This window comes from Lolium perenne, chromosome 5 (genome assembly GCF_019359855.2).
Source record: "Lolium perenne isolate Kyuss_39 chromosome 5, Kyuss_2.0, whole genome shotgun sequence".
Classification (NCBI taxonomy): Eukaryota; Viridiplantae; Streptophyta; class Magnoliopsida; order Poales; family Poaceae; genus Lolium; species Lolium perenne.
Genome location: NC_067248.2, coordinates 198,319,184 through 198,342,134, shown reverse-complemented (window position 1 = coordinate 198,342,134; position 22,951 = coordinate 198,319,184). Strand labels below are relative to the sequence as shown.

At 39.8% G+C, this 22,951-nt stretch overlaps 1 long non-coding RNA gene across 1 annotated transcript; it reads left to right on the top strand.

The window, feature by feature from the left end:
- Window positions 1–11,888: 11,888 nt before the first annotated feature.
- On the top strand, window positions 11,889–12,454 carry LOC127298159 (uncharacterized). Its single transcript, XR_007849641.2, has 3 exons — window positions 11,889–11,991; window positions 12,118–12,231; window positions 12,328–12,454. It is a non-coding gene; the product is annotated as an uncharacterized lncRNA (long non-coding RNA).
- Window positions 12,455–22,951: the final 10,497 nt, after the last annotated feature.

Sequence of the window (22,951 nt, the reverse complement as noted above, 5' to 3'; positions counted from 1 at the left end):
GGGGGCCACAGGGGCCCCAGATGATAGGCCGGCGCGGCCCAGGCCCTGGCCGCGCCGCCTTATGGTGTCATCGCCTTGTTGACCTTCTGACGCCGCCTCTTCGCCTATTTAAGCCCCCTCGACCTAAAACCTCGATAAAAAAAAGCCACGGTACGAGAAACCATCCAGAGCCGCCGCCATCGCGAAGCCAAGATCTGGGGGACAGGAGTCTCTGTTCCGGCACGCCGCTGGGACGGGGAAGTGCCCCCGGAAGGCTTCTCCATCGACACCGCTGCCATCTCCACCGCCATCTTCATCAACGCTGCTGTCTCCCATGAGGAGGGAGTAGTTCTCCATCGAGGCTCGGGGCTGTACCGGTAGCTATGTGGTTAATCTCTCTCCTATGTACTTCAATACAATAATCTCATGAGCTGCCTTACATGATTGAGATTCATATGATGATGCTTGTAATCTAGATGTCGTTATGCTAGTCAAGTGAATTTTACTTATGTGATCTCCGGAGACTCCTTGTCCCACGTGTGTAAAGGTGACCGTGTGGGTCTCTTAGGCTATATTTCACAGAATACTTATTCACTGTTATGAATGGCATAGTGAAGTGCTTATTTATATCTCTTTATGATTGCAATGTGTTTTGTATCACAATATATCTGCATGCTACTCTAGTGATGTTATTAAAGTAGTTTTATTCCTCCTGCACGGTGTAATGGTGACAGTGTGTGCATCCGTGTTAGTACTTGGCGTAGGCTATGATTACGATCTCTTGTAGATTATGAAGTTAACTATTGCTATGATGGTATTGATGTGATCTATGCCTCCTTTCGTAGCGTGAAGGTGACAGTGTGCATGCTACGTTAGTACTTGGTTTAGTTGTGTTGATCTGTCATGCACTCTAAGGTTATTTAAATATGAACATTGAATATTGTGGAGCTTGTTAACTCCGGCATTGAGGGTTCGTGTAATCCTACGCAATGGTGTTCATCATCCAACAAGAGGGTGTAGAGTATGCATTTATCTATTCTGTTATGTGATCAAAGTTGAGAGTGTCCACTAGTGAAAGTCTAATCCCTAGGCCTTGTTCCTAAATACTGCTATCGCTGCTTGTTTACTGTTTTACTGCGTTACTACTGCTGCATTACTACTGCTTGTTTACTGTCCTGGGAAAAGCACTTTTCTGGTGCCGTTGCTACTACTTATTTATACCACCTGTATTTCACTATCTCTTCGCCGAACTAGTGCACCTATTAGGTGTGTTGGGGACACAAGAGACTTCTTGCTTTGTGGTTGCAGGGTTGCATGAGAGGGATATCTTTGACCTCTTTCTCCCTGAGATCGATAAACCTTGGGTGATCCACTTAAGGGAAACTTGCTGCTGTTCTACAAACCTCTGCTCTTGGAGGCCCAACACTGTCTACAAGAATAGAAGCTCCCGTAGACATCAAGCACTTTTCTGGCGCCGTTGCCGGGGAGGAAAGGTAAACGGCACACACACCCTGGACCCCGCCAACTAGCCACTTTTTCTCGGCGCCGTTGCCGGGGAGGAAAGGTAAAAGGCACTCATACTCCGGTTCCTGTAACAAGATTTTCTGGCGCCATTGTGTTTGTGCTCGAAGCTATTTCCTTTAGATCCTGCAATTGCATCTTTTTGTTTCTTGTTTACACTAGTTAGGCATAATGGAAAACAACAAAAATATGAGAGATCTTTATGAACTTTATCTTGAATTAGGACATGATGTGTTTGAAGAGAGAATTAAAAAACCCATGGAACTTTATATGCATGCTAATGGGAATGTTATTAATATGAATGCTTTGAACACTATTGTTGCTATGGAAAATTCTAAGCTTGGGGAAGCTGGTTTTGATGAGCATGATCTTTTTAGTCCCCCAAGCATTGAGGAGAAAATTTACTTTGATGATACTTTGCCTCCTATTTATGATGATTATAATGATAGTAGCCTTTTGGTGCCACCTACTATGGAGAGTAAATTTGATTATGATTACAATATGCCTCCTATATTTGATGATAGCTACTTTGTTGAATTTGCTCCCACTACAACTAATAAAATTGACTATGCCTATGTGGAGAGTAATAATTTTATGCATGAGACTCATGATAAGAATGCTTTATGTGATAGTTATATTGTTGAGTTTGCTCATGATACTACTGAAAGTTATTATGAGAGAGGAAAATATGGTTGTAGAAATTTTCATGTTACTAAAACACCTCTCTATGTGCTGAAATTTTTGAATCTACACTTGTTCTATCTTCCTATGCTTGTTACTTTGCTCTTCATGAACTTGTTTATGTACAAGATTCCTTTTCATAGGAAGCATGTTAGGCTTAAATTTGTTTTGAATTTTCCTCTTGATGCTCTCTTTTTGCTTCAAATACTATTTCTTGCGAGTGCATCATTAAAACTGCTGAGCCCATCTTAATGGCTATAAAGAAAGAACTTCTTGGGAGATAACCCATGTGTTATTTTGCTACAGTACTTTGTTTTATATTTGTGTATTGGAAGTTGTTTACTACTGTAGCAACCTCTCCTTATCTTAGTTTTGTTTTTTGTTGTGCCAAGTAAAGTCGTTGATAGTAAGGTTCATACTAGATTTGGATTACTGCGCAGAAACAGATTTCTTTGCTGTCATGAATCTGGGCAAAATTCTCTGTAGGTAACTCAGAAAATTATGCCAATTTATGTGAGTGATCCTCAGATATGTACGCAACTTTCGTTCAATTTGAGCATTTTCATTTGAGCAAGTCTGGTGCCTCAATAAAATTCGTATTTACGGACTGTTCTGTTTTGACAGATTCTGCCTTTTATTTCGCATTGCCTCTTTTGCTGTGTTGGATGGATTTCTTTGTTCCATTGACTTCCAGTAGCTTTGGGCAATGTCCAGAAGTGTTAAGAATGATTGTGTCACCTCTGAACATGTGAATTTTTGATTATGCACTAACCCTCTAATGAGTTGTTTTGAGTTTGGTGTGGAGGAAGTTTTCAAGGGTCAAGAGAGGAGGATGATACAATGTGATCAAGAAGAGTGAAACGTCTAAGCTTGGGGATGCCCCGGTGGTTCACCCCTGCATATTTCAAGAAGACTCAAGCATCTAAGCTTGTGGATGCCCAAGGCATCCCCTTCTTCATCAACAAATTATCAGGTTCCTCCCCTGAAACTATATTTTTATTCGGTCACATCTTATGTACTTTACTTGGAGCGTCTGTGTGCTTTTGTTTTTGTTTTTGTTTGAATAAATGCTTGTGTGGGAGAGAGACACGCTCCGCTGGTTCATATGAACACATGTGTTCTTAGCTCTTAATGTTCATGGCGAAGTTTCTTCTTCGTTAAATTGTTATATGGTTGGAATTGGAAAATGCTACATGTAGTAATTGCTATAATGTCATGGATAATGTGATACTTGGCAATTGTTGTGCTCATGTTTAAGCTCTTGCATCATATACTTTGCACCTATTAATGAAGAAGCACATAGAGCTTGCTAAAATTTGGTTTGCATAATTGGTCTCTCTAAGGTCTAGATAATTTCTAGTAAAGAGTTTGAACAACAAGGAAGACGGTGTAGAGTCTTATAATGTTTACAATATGTCTTTTATGTGAGTTTTGTTGCACCGGTTCATCCTTGTGTTTGTTTCAAATAGCCTTGCTAGCCTAAGCCTTGTATCGAGAGGGAATACTTCTCATGCATCCAAAATCCTTGAGCCAACCACTATGCCATTTGTGTCCACCATACCTACCTACTACATGGTATTTCTCCGCCATTCCAAAGTAAATTGTTTGAGTGCTACCTTTAAATTTCCATTCTTCACATTTACAATATATAGCTCATGGGACAAATAGCTTAAAACTATTGTGGTATTGAATATGTACTTATGCACTTTATCTCTTATTAAGTTGCTCGTTGTGCGATAACCATGTTCCTGGGGACGCCATCAACTACTCTTTGTTGAATATCATGTGAGTTGCTATGCATGTTCGTCTTGTCTGAAGTAAGGGCGATCTACCACCTTATGGTTAGAGCATGCATATTGTTAGAGAAGAACATTGGGCCGCTAACTAAAGCCATGATCCATGGTGGAAGTTTCAGTTTTGGACATATATCCTCAATCTCAAATGAGAAAATTAATTGTTGCTACATGCTTATGCATAAAAGAGGAGTCCATTATCTGTTGTCTATGTTGTCCCGGTATGGATGTCTAAGTTGAGAATAATCAATAGCGAGAAATCCAATGCAAGCTTTCTCCTTAGACCTTTGTACAGGCGGCATAGAGGTACCCCTTTGTGACACTTGGTTAAAACATGTGCATTGTGATAATCCCGGTAATCCAAGCTAATTAGGACAAGGTGCGGGCACTATTAGTATACTATGCATGAGGCTTGCAACCTGTAAGATATAATTTACATGATACATATGCTTTATTACTACCGTTGACAAAATTGTTTCTTGTTTTCAAAACCAAAGCTCTAGCACAAATATAGCAATCAATGCTTCCCTCGTCGAAGGGCCTTTCTTCTACTTTTATGTTGAGTCAGTTCACCTATTTCTCTCCATCTCAAGAAGCAAACACTTGTGTGAACTGTGCATTGATTCCTACATACTTGCATATTGCACTTGTTATATTGCTTCGCATTGACAACTATCCATGAGATATACATGTTACAAGTTGAAAGCAACCGCTAAAACTTAATCTTCCTTTGTGTTGCTTCAATGCCTCTACTTTGAATTATTGCTTTATGAGTTAACTCTTATGCAAGACTTATTGATACTTGTCTTGAAGTACTATTCATGAAAAGTCTTTGCTTTATGATTCAGTTGTTTACTCATGTCATTACCATTGTTTGGATTGCTGCATTCATTACATGTGTTTACAATAGTATGATCAAGGTTATGATGGCATGTCACTCTAGAAATTATCTTTGTTATCGTTTACCTGCTCGGGACGAGCAGAAACTAAGCTTGGGGATGCTGATACGTCTCCGACGTATCGATAATTTCTTATGTTCCATGCCACATTATTGATGATTTCTACATGTTTTATGCACACTTTATGTCATATTTATGCGTTTTCCGGAACTAACCTATTGACGAGATGCCGAAGGGCCAGTTGCTGTTTTCTGCTATTTTTGGTTTCAGAAATCCTAGTAAGGAAATATTCTCGGAATCGGACGAAATCAACGCCCAGCATCTTAGAATCCCCGGAAGCATCCAGAACACCCGAGAGTCGCCAGAGGGGGGCCACAGGGGCCCCAGATGATAGGCCGGCGCGGCCCAGGCCCTGGCCGCGCCGCCTTATGGTGTCGTCGCCTCGTTGACCTTCTGACGCCGCCTCTTCGCCTATTTAAGCCCCCTCGACCTAAAACCTCGATAAAAAAAAAGCCACGGTACGAGAAACCATCCAGAGCCGCCGCCATCGCGAAGCCAAGATCTGGGGGACAGGAGTCTCTGTTCCGGCACGCCGCCGGGACGGGGAAGTGCCCCCGGAAGGCTTCTCCATCGACACCGCTGCCATCTCCACCGCCATCTTCATCAACGCTGCTGTCTCCCATGAGGAGGGAGTAGTTCTCCATCGAGGCTTGGGGCTGTACCGGTAGCTATGTGGTTAATCTCTCTCCTATGTACTTCAATACAATAATCTCATGAGCTGCCTTACATGATTGAGATTCATATGATGATGCTTGTAATCTAGATGTCGTTATGCTAGTCAAGTGAATTTTACTTATGTGATCTCCGGAGACTCCTTGTCCCACGTGTGTAAAGGTGACGGTGTGTGCACCGTGTGGGTCTCTTAGGCTATATTTCACAGAATACTTATTCACTGTTATGAATGGCATAGTGAAGTGCTTATTTATATCTCTTTATGATTGCAATGTGTTTTGTATCACAATATATCTGCATGCTACTCTAGTGATGTTATTAAAGTAGTTTTATTCCTCCTGCACGGTGTAATGGTGACAGTGTGTGCATCCGTGTTAGTACTTGGCGTAGGCTATGATTATGATCTCTTGTAGATTATGAAGTTAACTATTGCTATGATGGTATTGATGTGATCTATGCCTCCTTTCGTAGCGTGAAGGTGACAGTGTGCATGCTACGTTAGTACTTGGTTTAGTTGTGTTGATCTGTCATGCACTCTAAGGTTATTTAAATATGAACATTGAATATTGTGGAGCTTGTTAACTCCGGCATTGAGGGTTCGTGTAATCCTACGCAATGGTGTTCATCGTCCAACAAGAGGGTGTAGAGTATGCATTTATCTATTCTGTTATGTGATCAAAGTTGAGAGTGTCCACTAGTGAAAGTCTAATCCCTAGGCCTTGTTCCTAAATACTGCTATCGCTGCTTGTTTATCGTTTTATCACACTACCGTCACGTTACTATCGCTTGTTTATCGTCCCGGGCAAAGCACTTTTCTGGTGCCGTTGCTACTACTTATTTATACCACCTGTATTTCACTATCTCTTCGCCGAACTAGTGCACCTATTAGGTGTGTTGGGGACACAAGAGACTTCTTGCTTTGTGGTTGCAGGGTTGCATGAGAGGGATATCTTTGACCTCTTTCTCCCTGAGATCGATAAACCTTGGGTGATCCACTTAAGGGAAACTTGCTGCTGTTCTACAAACCTCTGCTCTTGGAGGCCCAACACTGTCTACAAGAATAGAAGCTCCCGTAGACATCAGTGTGTCAGTGATCGAATGAGGGGACGTGATTGAGGGTGCATCCCGACGGTGACCTAACAGTGGCGGCGAGCATAGCCGTTCTGACCATGCCGATATCGGCATCGGCATCGTTTGGAGGCTGTGGTGCTTGAATCAAGGTGGGATTTGTTTCTTGTACGCCAAAAGTGATTTGAAACAAGTTTCGTGTTTACGGTTAGGTAACGAAAGTTTGTAACTAAGCCCAAAATTATACTAGCGCCATGGTGAGGTTCTTTTTGATAGAGCTATACGGTTGGGCAAACTTTTTTGACACTACTTAGATAGGGTTCCTTGTTGTTACACGTATGACATCATGTATGGCAAATTTGGGGTCATTTGGAGATGTTCGAAAAAATCACTTTGCTTAAACGCATGCCATTTCGTCTCACTGAAACCAGCTTTTCTAACAAGGTGATTTATTCTACCTTCTCTAAATGACCTCAAATTTCATACAGCTGATCTTCTATACATAGATAGATAGATTGTTTCATTTTTATATTTTCGAACTTTTTATTTCCCTTTATAATACCCAATTGATTTTCAGGTCAAAACCTCGAAAAACAGCATCATGTATGGCATCATTTTCGCCCTAAATTTCAAATTTTGTGAAACTTTCCCTTTTAGATATTCCTTGTTGTTATAGATATGGCATAATGTATGCCAAATTTGGTTAGGTCTCACTGAAACCATCTTTTGTAACAAGTTAGGTTTTTTCGACCTTCTTAAAAGGGATTTTTTCTACCTTCTCTAAATGACCTCAAAAATCATACAGACGATCTTCTATACAAAGATAGGTAGATTGTTTCGTTTTTACATTTTTTTGAACTTTTATTTCCCTTTATAATACCCATTTGTTTTCAGGTCAAAACCTCGAAAGTTAACATAAGTAAATGGTGAACCCTTCCAAACTTCAAATACAGAGATAGATAGATTGGTTCGTTTATCATTTTTACCTTGAATAGTAATGGCTACAAGAAATCGGTGATGGTTTATCATTTTTTGCGTGAAAAGTAATGGATACAACAAATCGGTGATGATTTATCATTTTTTTCGTGAAAATTAATGGCTACAAAAAATCGGTGATGGTTTATCATTTTTTCGTGAAAATTAATGGCTACAACAAATCGGTGATGGTTTATAATTTTTTGCGTGAAAATTAATGCCTAAAAGAGTTTATAATTTTTAGCGCGTGAAAATGAATACAGAAAACCGCCCTTTAGCATACTTAGAGAGTGGAAGGTAACCGCCGACAGAGAGAGAGAGAGGGGTTATCATGCCCGTTAGATCATACGATCAACGGTCGGCGGGCACGATCCGCGTGACATGGGCTAAACCAATCAGGGCAATGTTGCACGTGTTAGAGAATTTGTGGAGGGAGAGGGCAAAACTGAGTAGTATCAAGAAACCAAGGGCACCTATGTAATAAACAGACTAAGGGATTCAAATATAAGATTTAAAAAATGGAAAATGCGTGTTTTGTACAATGAAACCCATCTTGGCCTATCTCAAACTATTTGCAATACAAATATACATGAGTGTGAGAATTGTGGCCTCATTTAGACAAAGTATGTTTTGGGGAAAGCTGTTTTGGGAAGGGCTTATTGTGGAAAACCATGCCACCTTCATAGCTACTAGGTGATTTGAGAAGGCCTTTGAGAAGTGGCAATTTGTGGTAAAACTTGATTTATCTATGACTTATCTATGTTTTGAGAACTGACAATTTGTGGTAAAGACTCCATGAGTATGTGCCACTATTTTCGGAATTTTTTGCACATTAAATGACTCATTTAACTAGTTAATCCCATTTGTTGACTGTCTGTTGACCAACTACTTGAGGGTAAAACTGAGCATATTGCACTAGCCAGTATTAGCACTCAAGGGGAAAACTGAGCACACAAAAAATGCTAGTATAATACTCGAGGTTATACCTGAGTATATCTCAATTTACAGGGTTAGACTCGAGGACGCGTGTTGCGGTGCAGAAATGGAAGACGTGCAATTGTTGACGCGTAGACGCGGGTCGCGGTGCAGAAGTCGAAGACGTGCAATCGTGGACGCGTGTCGCATTGCAGAAGTCCAAGACGTGCAGACGTGCAGCGGTGGACGCATAGGACGCGGGTCGCATTAACCACCCCTTGCCTTTATAGACGCCTCCTCCCACTATCTCTGTCACTCTCACTCGCCTACGCAACGCCGCCTCTCTCACGTCCCATCATCTTCTCCAAAGTAAAAAACCCTCTCCCTCTCCCTCTCCTCTGCCGTCAAGATGGACAAGGAGAATGCCAATCCCATCGTCCACGGCGCCATCGGCTCCAAGCGCGACCCCTCCCTCTTCGACGCCGTCCCCTCAACGGACGTCGCCGTCGTCCCCTCAACGGACGTCGCCGCCTCCTCCGCTGGTGCATCAGAGGCTGCTGTCGCCGGTGGCGCTCAGATCCCGTCGGGATGGAACCCCTACGAGGAGGTGCCGTACGTCCCGCCCCCGAACCCCTACGACACCTCCCCGGAAGACGCATGGAACGAGGTAACTACGGTTTGCTTCCTTTTTTGTTCCCCATTCCTTTTTGAACCCTATTTTTGCTGGTGTAGATGGATCTGTGGATGGATGAGTATTGGGCTAATATTTGCGCCGATTTTATTCCATTTTGCTTTGATCCCTCCTTGATTTCGTTTAAGATTTGGGGTTCGGCCGTTCGGTTAATTTATGCAAGTAATAATGGGATCTCAATCAGTTTATTTATGCAAGTAATCATAGGATCTCAATCAGTTATTTTATGCACGAATCAAAAGATATCAACCGTTTAATTTTGCAAATAATCTGGAATGTGTTCAAGTTCAGATCTGGAATATGTTTCTTTGCCTATGATGAATCGGTGGGCACAGATTTTTACATGGAGGGTTCAGCGAATCATTTCTGTGTACAAATCTATTGTGCATGAGCTTTGGTTCGCTGACTACATCCCTGTAGACATATAATCGTGTCCACTCTAACTGAGGCTGCCTCTGTTTTTCCTAACTTTCTTATCATGCACGTTAGTCATCGTTGCAACTCATTCACTAATAGTTCCCGTTTGATATAGATCAGCTGTCTGGCAGCGACGTCGGCAGCGACGACGAGCACCTTGACATCAAGACTCGCCAGGTGCTGCGGAGGCTGCAGGTCGGCCAGTACGTCTCCTACTTCGCCATCACCAAGGGTGTCTACAGGTGCCCCTTCTGCACTAGGAGGCTCGGCGGCACTGACTTGAACTGCCTCCTCACGCATGCCGAGAACATCGGCAACACCAACCCCAAGGTCGGCGCGTCGGTGAACCCCCACTCCTTCCGCGCCAAGCACTTGGCGCTCGGCATGCACCTCCGCAGCATCCAGCGGGTGGATATCTCCGCCGGGCGCATGCCTCCGCTCAAGCCCAAGGCTCCCAAGGGGAGCAACAAGTGGAGGCAGAGGCAGATGGGGTAGGCGGAGTCCTGGACGTGTGCTGCTGATGCCTCCTCCATTTTGTTGTTGGGATCCCTTTGTTGTTAGCTAGGGATCCCTCGTTGTTATGTTGTTAGTATGATGGTGCTGTGAAGAACCTCGAACCCTACTATGTTTGGCTGCTGAATGCAGCTTATTATCTAGGGAGGGATCCCTATTATCTATCCCTATTCTACTATATGACCTTGTGAATTTATCGTACATTCCCTGTAGATTTTCTTCTAGATTTAACTACATACATATGGACCAGATGGAGTACTAGATTGGGCTCCCTACTAGATTTGCTGCCATATTGGGCAAACAACGAGGGCCAAAAGGCACAAATAATAATTGAAGAAAGACATAAATGCAAGCTTCTCTAGATTTGATACTAATTAGGTTTAAAAAGGCAGAGAGAAGGAGGCAGAAAAGGTACTCTTAAAAGGGAAATGCCAATTTGGGCCGAGAGAGACAAAACCCACCTCCTGCTCACGTGAAACCAAACGCTATCTCGTCCTGTCCCACGCGGTCCCTTTCTACTAGCCCCACGCGATGCGGGCCCACACGACGCGGCCCCATACGTCAGCACGGAACGGTCAACTTAACGGGAATCCTGCCGTCTGAGCTGCTTCTGCGGGTTTCAAACAAGCACTTGGGGAAAACTGAGGAAAAACTCAGGAGCTGGGGAAAACTAAGCACAACTAAGAAACCGAGGGCACGAAAATAGAAATCCCTTTTCTTTTCTCTCTGTATCACACTCACATAACATGGATTGGTTTTTTTAGTTGCTTAGACATGAACATATGAGAAAGTTAGCACAAAGGCAATCTGTAAGTATAAATGAAGAAGGATTCCAACATCCTCAATCCACTTTCCATGCTGTTCATGTACCTTCTGCTCGAAAGGTTGATTCGTTTGGAACAACAACATCTCCACAAAGGACAAATTCTGTTCCCAACCCCAATTCACCTGCAAGAAACGGAGGAAATGACATAATATCAATAGTATGTGTGCATATAACAAATTCTCTGTTTATCTTAATTCTTATATACATGGTGTATCTCTAAGTTTGTAATATATGCATCTATATATATTATGCTAATTTTGGGCTTCATATATTTTTTAACTCTATATGGCTATCTTCCTTTAGAATTAACATCTATAGATATTATGCTGTACTGATGTTGATTTTTTTCAAAAACCAGAGCTCGCAAGAATCTCCAGAGGTTGTTTTTCTGAAGGAAATCAGAGGCAGTAAAATTAACAACTCGCATGACAGTTATGATGATGTTTACATTGGAAAACATCGGCTAAGCCCAGTCCGGAGGCATACATCTGAGGCCATTGATGCCATGTATGACAAGGACAACCTATCTAACCAGAAATCCCAAGCAAGCTCCTCATCAATATTGCCACCAAGGCGTATAGCAATGCCAAGCAGATATGTTTCATCTCCTTACAATGAAAACATATCGAGTTATGAACAAGATCAAGATCAAAAAAAGCACTATGAAGCAATTATCCGTCTCGCAAATATGGATGGTTACAAGCAGTAAGTAGAGACCAATATACCATTTCTATCTTTTTTTCACATATTATTTAGTTGTTGAACATTCTATTTTTCCTTACATGTTTTTCTTATACTATCTAAAATAGTAAGATGTCTATTCAAATTGGTAACTGTAAGGTCAGTGTGGAAACTTTTGGGAATTCTTTCAAACCAGGAGGAACTGTTGAAGCTTGGGTCATAAACTTGTATTGACGTATCCTATTCTTGTCTAACCACCCAAAAACCTCAAACAGACACACATTCTTCCATACATCAAGTGTAAGTTATTTCTCTATATATTTTTAATCTATGTCCTCTTAATAGTTACTGCATAACAATCTAATTTATCTTCTATATAGTACTGACTGATATTTTTTGTCATGTTGCAATAACAAACTGAAATAGGAATATTTTCTTGAAAAATGGGAGAATGAATCAAGAAGATTGTACATGAAAGATCAAGCCATAAAAGCTTTTGAAGGTGCTGGAAAAGCAAGGAAACTACACTTGACAGATTCGGTATTTTTTATTTTTAATCTTTCATTGTTTTTTTGCTTTTTCATAAATCTTTTTCCTTTATAAGTTTAACCAAACCACTTTTCCTTGTTTGGACAGTTGCACTTCCCATCCCTGTACAACTACCACTGGTTCCTATTCACTGTTGACATAAGGGACAAAAAGTTCATCTTTATGGACTCCCTTTTTGACAAGAATTCAGATTTACACCAAGAAGTTGATAATCGAATGGTACCTTTTCTATCATGGTTTCTTTCTTACTTTTTTCCAGTAAACACAAATGATTTTATATCTAATGGTTATTTGTAATACATTTACCTTGTGTTATGTGGAAGATTATGAACTTTGGAAGAACTTGGAGTGAATGCCGCTTGAAAGACATTAACTTCCAAGAATTTGAAGTCATCTATCCACCTGTACCAAAGCAAAGAAATGGGTACGTTTATGTTTTTACAGTCTTCAACCATTTCTACTTGTCTTCATTACTGTTTTGTTTATATGACTGGAATCTGCTCTTTCTCTATTTTGTCAATATCAGGAAAGACTGCGGAATACACTTGATGAAAAGTATCGAACTATTTAAGCCAAGAACTAGTTTGATGGGAAAATTCTCACACAAAGATATTCCAGATTTTCGAATTCAGATGGCTAATGAGATGATGTTCTGCGAACACAACGAGATGCATGAAATCCAGGAAGCTATGAAGACATTTAAACCTCATGTAAGATATTTCTGTTTGTAATTTTTTGTTTTGTTTCCTAATCATCTGAATTAAATTTTAATCCAATATGCAACTTATTTATTAGTAGTATGGCAGGCTATGCCTTTTTTGCTTTCATTAATTTTTCCAATTTTGTTACTTTCTGATTCCCAATATGAATTTAACATCAATAGACATGTTCATGCTTTCAACTTATAATAGTTTATGCAAATGGGTACATACAATGGTTATGATTAATATGAAGTGGAGAGCTTATGATCATGAGCTGTCAGCTGTTTAGTCATAAGTCTTTCTACTATCTTTATTACACTCCAGTAACTGACTGCTTTGTCTGTTTGTTTTTTTCCAGGTTCATGGCACATATGCAAGGATGGGGTGATAAAGAAATCAAGTTCTCCTGTGTATTTTCAATATGTCAGAAAAAGGCATTAGTAGTTCCAAGTTTATTTTATTTTCATGTAAAGAGAGATTTTGCGTCGAACTCACTGGTAGATTTTGAGGGCCAAATCGAAGATATAGTTTTTGGCTAAATGCACAACCACTATGTGCTATAGTTTCTAGGTTTATGAGTTGACACAACCCCATCTGCTGATGTTATGTTTTGGGCAACTTACAATCGTTCTTTTAGTTATATCTGTTGCACACTACAACTATGTGTGTTCATATATGTTCATAATATATATATAGAGTTTCTCTTTTCTATAATTCTAAGTAAATTTGGCACATCATACATTTTTTCTGCAATCATTTTCCTTTGCTCTTTGGCAATGTTGTTTTAATTTTGTACTATTCAAAAAAGATATGCTGAGTTTCAGCGCTGAGTTCCAGCGTTGTGCCACTGTTTAAGCATATCGGACGCTGCCTTATCTACTTACTGTCAAAACTTCCAGGTTTGTTTTGTCCTTCATTATCTACTTACTGTCACATTTTACTCCCGAATGCATGGTGATCTTAGCAAATCTGTTCCTTGTGCTGATATTTCTTGATATAACTTTTCTGAGGAAATGGCTACATGTAGTTGGAAATGTGCTTGTTTGTCCAAAAAATTTAATCGTTCAAAATACTGTTTTACGCAAGCTATTTTATAAGGCAAATAACGTATGTGCTAGGAAACACCTTTTTAGCATGTCGGTTGTTTTGTGCTTCTTGCAAAATATACTTAGCTCCTCACTTAGAGTACTTATCTAGTGAGAATTGAAAAGGCTGCCATCTTGCTACATAAAAGTTTGTGCCAAGAATTGGAACATTTTCTTTTCTGTACTTGATTCAGTACATATCATTTAGTACATCATATGGTTTTAATCTGTGTGTCCTATCTTAAGAACATATCATTCAACATAATGCATAGGACATCACTTATAATAGACATAGAATAGTTCTTACACACAAAGTGAAATATTAAAAATTACAATTCATACTCAATCATAGTTTAAATCTCTTTTTTACTACAACTTATATCAGTTGTTCTAACTGTTCCTTTTTTCACTTTCTGAATCTGAAGTATCACACTCAACCATGCAGACGAATCATGATGTCTGTATGATGTAAGTCTTCCATTACTTCTCTTTTGTCTTTCTTGCCTTCTTGCTACTTGCATCTGTATCATTTTTCTTCGCTGAAATACATTTAGTACCAAACTTGTTAGATGAAAAAATAGATGTGACAAAATTAAACCAACTTCTTTATGCACATAGTTTATACCTCTAGGGTTAGTTTTCGACTTCTTGTTGTTTGGAAACAATGATGCATCCAAGTGTAAATTTTCACATGTTTGAATATTATGGTAATGTGAGCCGCAGTGGCTGCATGTAATCTGTTGTTTCCCCAAAAACTCCTCTGCAAATGTCATGTACCTTCCATCTGGCTTTTGCTTTGCTGAACTAGTTGGTCTTCCCTTAGACTTCACAACCTTGGGATCATTTAAGTAACCATATTCACTTTGAATATCACCAAGATCACCAACTTGCTCATTAGTTTTATCTTTGGGATCTACTTCTTTTGCTTTGTCCTCAGCCAATGTCATTGCATCTAATTTCTCTGCAATCTTCTTGACTTCTTGTGTGACAAACAGGTATTTCTCATTACTTTTTGAGCCATCAGATGCTACATTGATGCAAACCTTGGATAGCACATTAAATCTCAGTTGGCTGCAATCTCCTGTCATCTCCAAAGGTACATTGTACCTCAAATCTCTTATATCTTTCTTCTCTCTTGGCTTCCATCTAGCAATAAAATATTTTTCTGGAATTTGTACGAAGTTTAGATGGATAAGAACTTTAAGAACATGAGAGCATAAAATTCCATCCTTGTTGAACTTGGAACAAATGCATCTGAAATCTTCACTTGATAAATCAACAATAACTAGGTATTTTCTTGTCCTGTAATCTCTCGTTGCAGCCAGGCCAGATTTGTACACTTCATATTTCTTGTTTGTCTCAACCTCTTGTACATGTAGATAGGAAGTAAATTTCAGCTGCTTCTGAAACCTATAAAATATCTTCCTATTGTATATCTTTCCAGCATGCACTTCCATATCATTTCCACACCAATATGTAGGTGTTGTTGTCCTTGTGATGGAATCTTCATGTATCTCATTTTGTTCAATATTTTCTGCTATCTTATCATACTCGATCAAAAGTCACACTGTATGTTGATCCAACATTATCTTTGAAAATAGCATTGGTGCCTTCGCTCCTTGCTGTACTGTGAATGAACGGGAAGAAGTCATTCTTGAAGAATACAGGTACAAACTTCTTTCTATTCTCCCACATTGTTTTCAAGTACTTAAGGTTGCCGACTTCATATTTCTGTATCATTTCTTGCCATGATGCTTCAAACTCTGCCACTGTCAATGAGAAATGGATAGTTTATTTGAATTCATTTTGTAGATTAGGTATTTTTCCAAAACTTCTTGGATGCTTCTCTTCAGCTTTCTTTACAACATGGAAAAGGCAATTTCTGTGTACAGTGTGTATGAAAACCGCAGGAATTGCTTTTGCCATAGCTGCATCTTGATATGTTATAATTGTCTTTGGAGACTTTCCTCCCATGCATTTCAAGAAAGTTATGAATAACCACTCAAATGTCTCTGCACTTTCATTCTGAAGGATGGCACAACCGAAAAGGCAGTTGTCGCCATGTCCCGTTACTCCAACAAAAGGGGCAAACAGCATGTTGTATCTGTTGGTCTTGAATGTGGTGTCAAAACTGATACAATCACCATATAGCTCGTACATTCTTCTAGATGTAGCATCACACCAGAAAATGTTCTCCACTGTATTTGTTTTCTTGTCCACTTTGAAATCATAGTAGAACCTTGGATCATCAGATTGTTTCTTCTTAAAATATTCAAGAGATTGCATCATGTCATTAAGCCTGCTCTCTTTTCTCATTGCAGTTCTTAAGTTGCTCACAAATTTTTTGGTATATGGAACAACCCTGGAACAACCACCTCTCAAGTAAGTTAGTATTGCCATGATTTTTCTAGTCGGAAGCTTCACTGAATTAAATGTCCTTATGAAAAGCTTCTCTTTATTTGTCATGTGTTTATGTGACCTCAAAAATCTAGATTCTTCAGGCGGGCTCAACTCATGGTTGTGTTCCATATTCAGACTAGTTATCACCCATTTATCTCCTTTGAGAGTCACAATCATTTCAGCAAGAGAACCTGTAATTTCCACATTGTTTCTTTTTCTCTTTTTAGGTTGATCTTTAGGTGGAACGCCTGGCGGTGGTGAAGGCTTCAAAGGTTCAGTCTCTCCTTTCTCTTGCATTTTCTTCCTTCTAGTTTCTTGCCTCTTCAGATCTCTTTTTCTCTTCCTTTCTGCTTTAGTTTCTTCATCCAAAACTTTCCCAGAGTGGTTGCATTTGAAAGTATACCTAGTTTCTTTATTATTCTTTCTGCAATGATAGTTTCCTGCTATTTTAGCTGAAAACCCAATTATCTCTGAGTAAGTATTGTAGAACTCAAAAGCAGCCTCATGTGCATCAAAAACCTGATCAATATGTGGTACATGGTGGCTACGCACTTCCTGACTGCATGTTTGAGCGGCCTTTAGACTTTCATTCTCAAGAAATATTTCGATATCTTCTTGAGACAATTCTTGTACAACATCTTCTCCCACTGACCTTACTTCACCATCACTTTCTTCTCCTTCTAAATCAACAGTGCTAGCAACATTCGGTTCCTCTCGATTATCAGGAATGTCAGGCTGAGAGCATTCTTGTTCCGCACCATCACTGTTGTCCGACTTCGACTCGATCAAGGGGGATTAACCCATGTATCATTGTATTTGTATGCACTATCCCCTTGAGCATCTGAATACTCATCTGGTTGGCCATTTCTCAAGTATGTGTCATTCAAACTGCAGGCATTACCTCCATGAGCATAATCTTCATCACTGTTATGAACATATTCACTTCTGCCAGTTATCATGAACATTTGATTCTGGAATTTCACAGTAAAGGACAATTAGAGAAATATAATACGTGTTAAACATGAAATGTTTTTGTAGGTCTTGTCAAAATTGATCAACATTTTATTACCTCAGTACCCATTGGTCCAGTAAGCAAATCCATGAAACTACCTTCACCTTGCTGAAAATATGAAAACATCAGTTCAATCAATTTTTGCATTATTTTTTTCAATAATGGCAGAACATATAGAACTTTTTGTTTGTGCATTAACCTGAGAAAGTTGCATCGATTCAATGCTCTGCATCATTTGAGAGTATGTCATGCCACTGCCTTGTGATAGGTTCAGCTGCATTTTTCATGTTAATATCAGATATATACAATCAGATATATACTACTTTCATTTCTTCATAATTTTAGGTTCTACACTCACTGCATTTTCTTGGGTATCTATGCTTGCAGGCTGTAGGTCTAAGTGACAGGGCGGAGGAACCTGTAGAAAGGACAAACATTTGTCATTCAAAATGTCAGCTACAGGAATAGAAGTTAAGTTAACTATAGTGTAGTCCATATGATCATATAAAATGAAAATTCTTCAATACTGCCTATGTGTTCACTATTTAAGTGCAAACCACCTGTGTAGACTGTACGTGCAAATCGAAAGTTTTCCTTTTGTGTTTATAGTGCGTTTACCTGTGTACACTCTACATGTTGTTGATCTTCAAAGAATTCAACCTGAATAAAAGCAAAACATGTTGTATTGTTTCAAGAAAGAGATTCAGACAAATAGATTCAAGATTGTAAAAGTGTTACTGAAACCAGTCAGAGAACTAAAAGTTTGACTTATCTTGTTACCTGTGGACCAGATGAAGATGATACAATAGAATTGCTAAAGAGAAGCTGCTCTGAATATCTTGATGATTGTTCGAAATTTTGAGGTTTCCCATGCAAAGGTGTGTAAGATGAAACCTACATTTTTAAGATCATTTTTAAATTGTCAATTTGTTTCTACAGCATACTTATAGAAAATTGCAAGTTCTGCCATATGTCAACAAAGGATTACCTGACTTTTGCCTTTGAGGAATGAACCATATGATGCATATATACTTGCCTCTTCAAATGCTCTTGCATTTTTTACAAATTTGTGAAAATCTGTTATTTTTTCGTGTTGTATATGATGCATATATTCTTGCCTATTCAAACTACAGGCATTACCCACACAACCACTGGCCTGATGGCCATCCAGTTACCCTACTCGAGCTTCTTATGCAGCAGCATGACGATTTTTAGCAAGTATATAAGAAATGTAGTCATAAGAAATGTTCTGCTAACTGTACTACACTAACACTCACAAGAGAAGTTAGAGCTGTAGACTAAAATTAGGGTTGTGGTGGATGCCGATATCGCTGTGTTTGCCTTGTTCTAGCTGTTTTATCATAGCATTATATATGTTTAAGCAATTGTGTTATAATCTTCCATGCAATTGTTATTCTTACTGATAACTCTGAATATGTGATATGTCTTTTTCTTTGAACTGCAACTGAATTGGAATCAATTTTTTCAACACAGGAATCAACAATTGAGAAGAGGACATGATTCTCAACCAACTTCTTTTCTGACGCACAAGTTACACTACAGATCTGGGAGGAGTTTTTCAACAGAAATTGAGGAGAAAAAATTTCACAGATTCAGAGCAGATCATACCTTTGTAAGATCCTGATCCATTCTCCATCTACTTGAGATCCTTTTCCGCCTGGAGGTTTTTGGGGAAGAATTTTGCTAGGGCTTACTGGGATCTCTTCTCCCCATGGCCAGCAAGGTCTCGACGGGAGGTGGAGACGATGGTATGATCTGATCTGTGCCTTTCCTTTCTTTTTCTTGCGCAAGGGGTTCAGCTGGTGACTTGGTCAGCCCATAGGAGCCCAGCATTGATTAGTCAAAATCAGACAGAAGCCCACATAAAGGCACAGCAGCAGGAGTCCAGCATTTAATATGGGCCCAGATGATAAAAACAGAAGACAGAAGAAAGGGATCAGGAGACAGGGATGACCGAGCGTGATCGACGGTTCTGGGCGTCGACTGAGACTTAAGAGTTTTTCAGTCGACTGTGACCCAGGCGGGCAGATTAGGCTTAGGGCATGTACAAAGCTGGGCTCTTGCGTGGGCGCTTGAGTAGACAAAAGTAAATAAATATCCTAACAGAGAATGCTAAGCGCCTGGATCTCCAACAAAAAAACGCTACCTGCATGCGCTAAAACAGTGGAGTTGGATAAAGTTTTGTACGCGAAAGAAGTTTTGTACGCTACCTGCAAGCCAAATTCCCGGGATCGTCAGGGAATAGAGCATAACGGACCTCGTGTTGTACATGCCCTTAAATGAAAGAAGCTCGAGAAGGGCCGTGTATGTTTTAAAACGTCAAAAGAACTGAGCCTTTGACTTGACATAGGAATAACTGAGAAAAGTGATACGAAAAATTAAAATTAAAACATATGTTTATGTTCTATTATTATTGATGAATGAAAGGTGGGTGAGTTTTTTTATTGTCTTACAAGGAAGCACGGTCGAAAAAAAACTCAAGACTAAGTAGAGATCATTTCAAGCCAAGCGTGAACTAACTCTAACCACATCGCAACGTAGAATCAACAAAACCAAATCTTTGAAGATATAGTCTATTTAAAGTGAATTCATTTTTTAACTAATACTCCCTCCGTTTCAAAATGTAATGCGTCTAAGGATTAGTCAAAAATCAACGTTTTTTTAAGTTTGACCAAGTTTATATATAAAAATATAAATATTTACAGTACTGAATCAATATGAATAGATTCACCATAAAGTATATTTTCTTAATTAATCCATTCGATATTGTAGATGTAAATATATTTTTCTAAATATTTATTCAAAGTTAGTAAAGTTTAACTTTTGACCAATCCTTAGACGCCTTACATTTTGGGATGGAGGGAGTATATGCACTAGATTTAGTTATTGGTTCTTCTCTGCGGTAGTAGCCAAAATAAAATCGGACATTGGCATCTTGTAAGTATGTTTTATTTGAATTTGAATTGCTTATTTTATTATAAAAGTAATTTGATTTTGAGGACTAACACTACGGGAAAAAATGGCACTGCCGTGCGGCGCGTCTTTGCCTTGCGCATGCACACGACAAAGAAGTCTTTGCCGTGCAATGGCACGAAACTGCACGACAAAGAATAGCCGCATGGCAAAGAATGAAGAAACACGGCAAAGACCCCTCAGGGCGCACGGTAAAGAAAATGTCGACGGCAAAGCCGCCGAATATGGCAAAGCACAAAAAAGGCATCGTCGTGCACGCCTGTGCCTAGTGTTTTTAACAAACACGGCAAAGCAAGCATTTGCCTAGTGTTTTTAACAAACGCACGACAAAGAAGCCTTTGCCTAGTGTAAGCGCATGTCAAAGATGTAAAAATTGAATTTCTTCTCCGCTCAAAAGGCGTGGCGTGGTATAGTTATCAACAAATGAACACTTAGCCCAGTGGAAAGGTTGCATGCTTTCCCTACTCTATGTCCTAGGTTTGAATCCCAGACCGAATAGTTTGAGGCATTTTTTTAGATAAAAAACGTTTGGCACCCGTCAATAGCATTGCCGTGCGGCGTCTCACGGCAAAGGCGTGCAAATAGGGTCCTTTGTCATGCAAATAGTTGCACGGCTTTCCCGTAGTGTAACTGGCGAGAATTCAACAGTCAACAGGACCGGTAAATTTGGCAGCGAAGGGCACACAAAGAGGCTATATGGACAAGCCGTTGGACGTTTGGAGAGAAATAATGGCCAACATAAAAAAAAGCATCAGCAAAAGAGGATCATTTTTTTGACACCTTTACCGTAGGGTATGCCCCTACGGTGTGATATTATATTTTATTTATAAACATTAAACCAGTACAAAGTATCAAAGAAACATCAAGGGGGGAAGAAGTGGAAAACATGAGAGAACTTCATTATAAGAAAACAGAAAAGGCCCAGTCAAGGAGAGGTTGAACTAGGTCCGACTTTACTCTAAACTGATGGAGAAGCAGATCACTTTTAAAACGGACTTTCCAACGAGCGAAAGAGGGCTGCTGACTTGAGAAGATGAAATCATTACGCTCTTTCCAGATGTTCCAGGCAGCACATACAACCACTTCCATGAAGCAGGGTCCCCTAAAGGCAGATTGAGCAGCCAAAAATCTCTGAGTAATTGGCAAGGAGAGATCCCAATGAATGTCAATAGACGCCCAACAATTTGCTGAAAACCTGCAAGCAAAAAATAAATGGTCTCTTGTTTCCAGCAGCTGAGATGCACACAAAACACAATGAGTTCCTTCATCAATATTCCATTGCTTGCGTTGCATTAGGTCTTTGGTGTTGAGACGATCCTTGAATAAAAGCCACGCAAAAACTCTGAGCTTAGGTAAGCACTTAGACTTCCAAATAGCTTGCAGACCCTTGTCTTCCGGAAATTTCTCAAATATAAACTTATAAAATCTTGCAGATGTATATGTTGAAGTTCCCCACACAAAGGACCTAGAGTCGTGGCTGTTAGGGTCAAAAGTAGTCTCCTGAATAATCTGGTTGATCTCGCCAAATTCACTGAAAGCTTCAACCGAAAGCAGGAGGGAAAAAAGCGAGGCCCTTCTATCCACCGACACAATATCGGCCACAGTAGCATCTTCATTCAGAGCGAACGAAAAAAGTCTCGGATACTTGTCACATAATAATTCACCCTTGTGCCAGAAATCTTTCCAGAAAAGAGTGGAAGTACCGTCTCCACTTTTGCTGTGAGTAATACTTCTATAGTCATTAACTAAACTGAAGATATCCTTCCACCAAAAGGAGCCCCTGCTAGACTGTGCATGCGGTGCACCAGGTCCATATAACGACCAGATCAAAGAAACCCAAGGTATATTCTCTTTATTATAAAATTTATGGAGCTGCTTCAAAAGAAGAGCCTTGTTATGGATCTCAAGATTAGTGACTCCAAGACCACCTGCTCGTTTTGGCCTGCACACTACGGCCCAAGCAGCAAGATCGTTCACAGAAGTAGAGTCTTCTTTCTTTGCCCACAAACAATGTCGCCTAGATCGATCAAAAATCTTAAGGACAGACTTGTATACCTTGAGAGAGCACAAAAAATGAATTGGCAGGGATGAGAGAACAGAGTTTAGTAAGGTAAGCCTGCTGCCATAATCAAGAAAGCGTGCACTGGCATTAAGCCGCCTCTCAATTTGATCCACAATTGGGGACATGTCTTGGACAGATGGCTTCGTGGTTCCAAGAGGTAATCCGAGGTACGTAAATGGCAAAAGAGGATCATCATGATGCAATCCTTGAGCATGATGAAAAGAACTCCAAAAACATCATTAAGCGGCACTTCCCACAAATAGTACCAATCCAATCTCTCCTTCTATGGCCAAAACCAAGCTGCCCAATAACCACCGAGAGGCGAGAGGTAAACCCAACTTATATAGAATCAAACGCCTTGAAACGGTCCAATATGAGGAAAAGACCCATCACCTGTTTCTGATGAAGATGAAGGAACCTGATTCAGATTTTGACCATACATAAATTATCTTGCCGC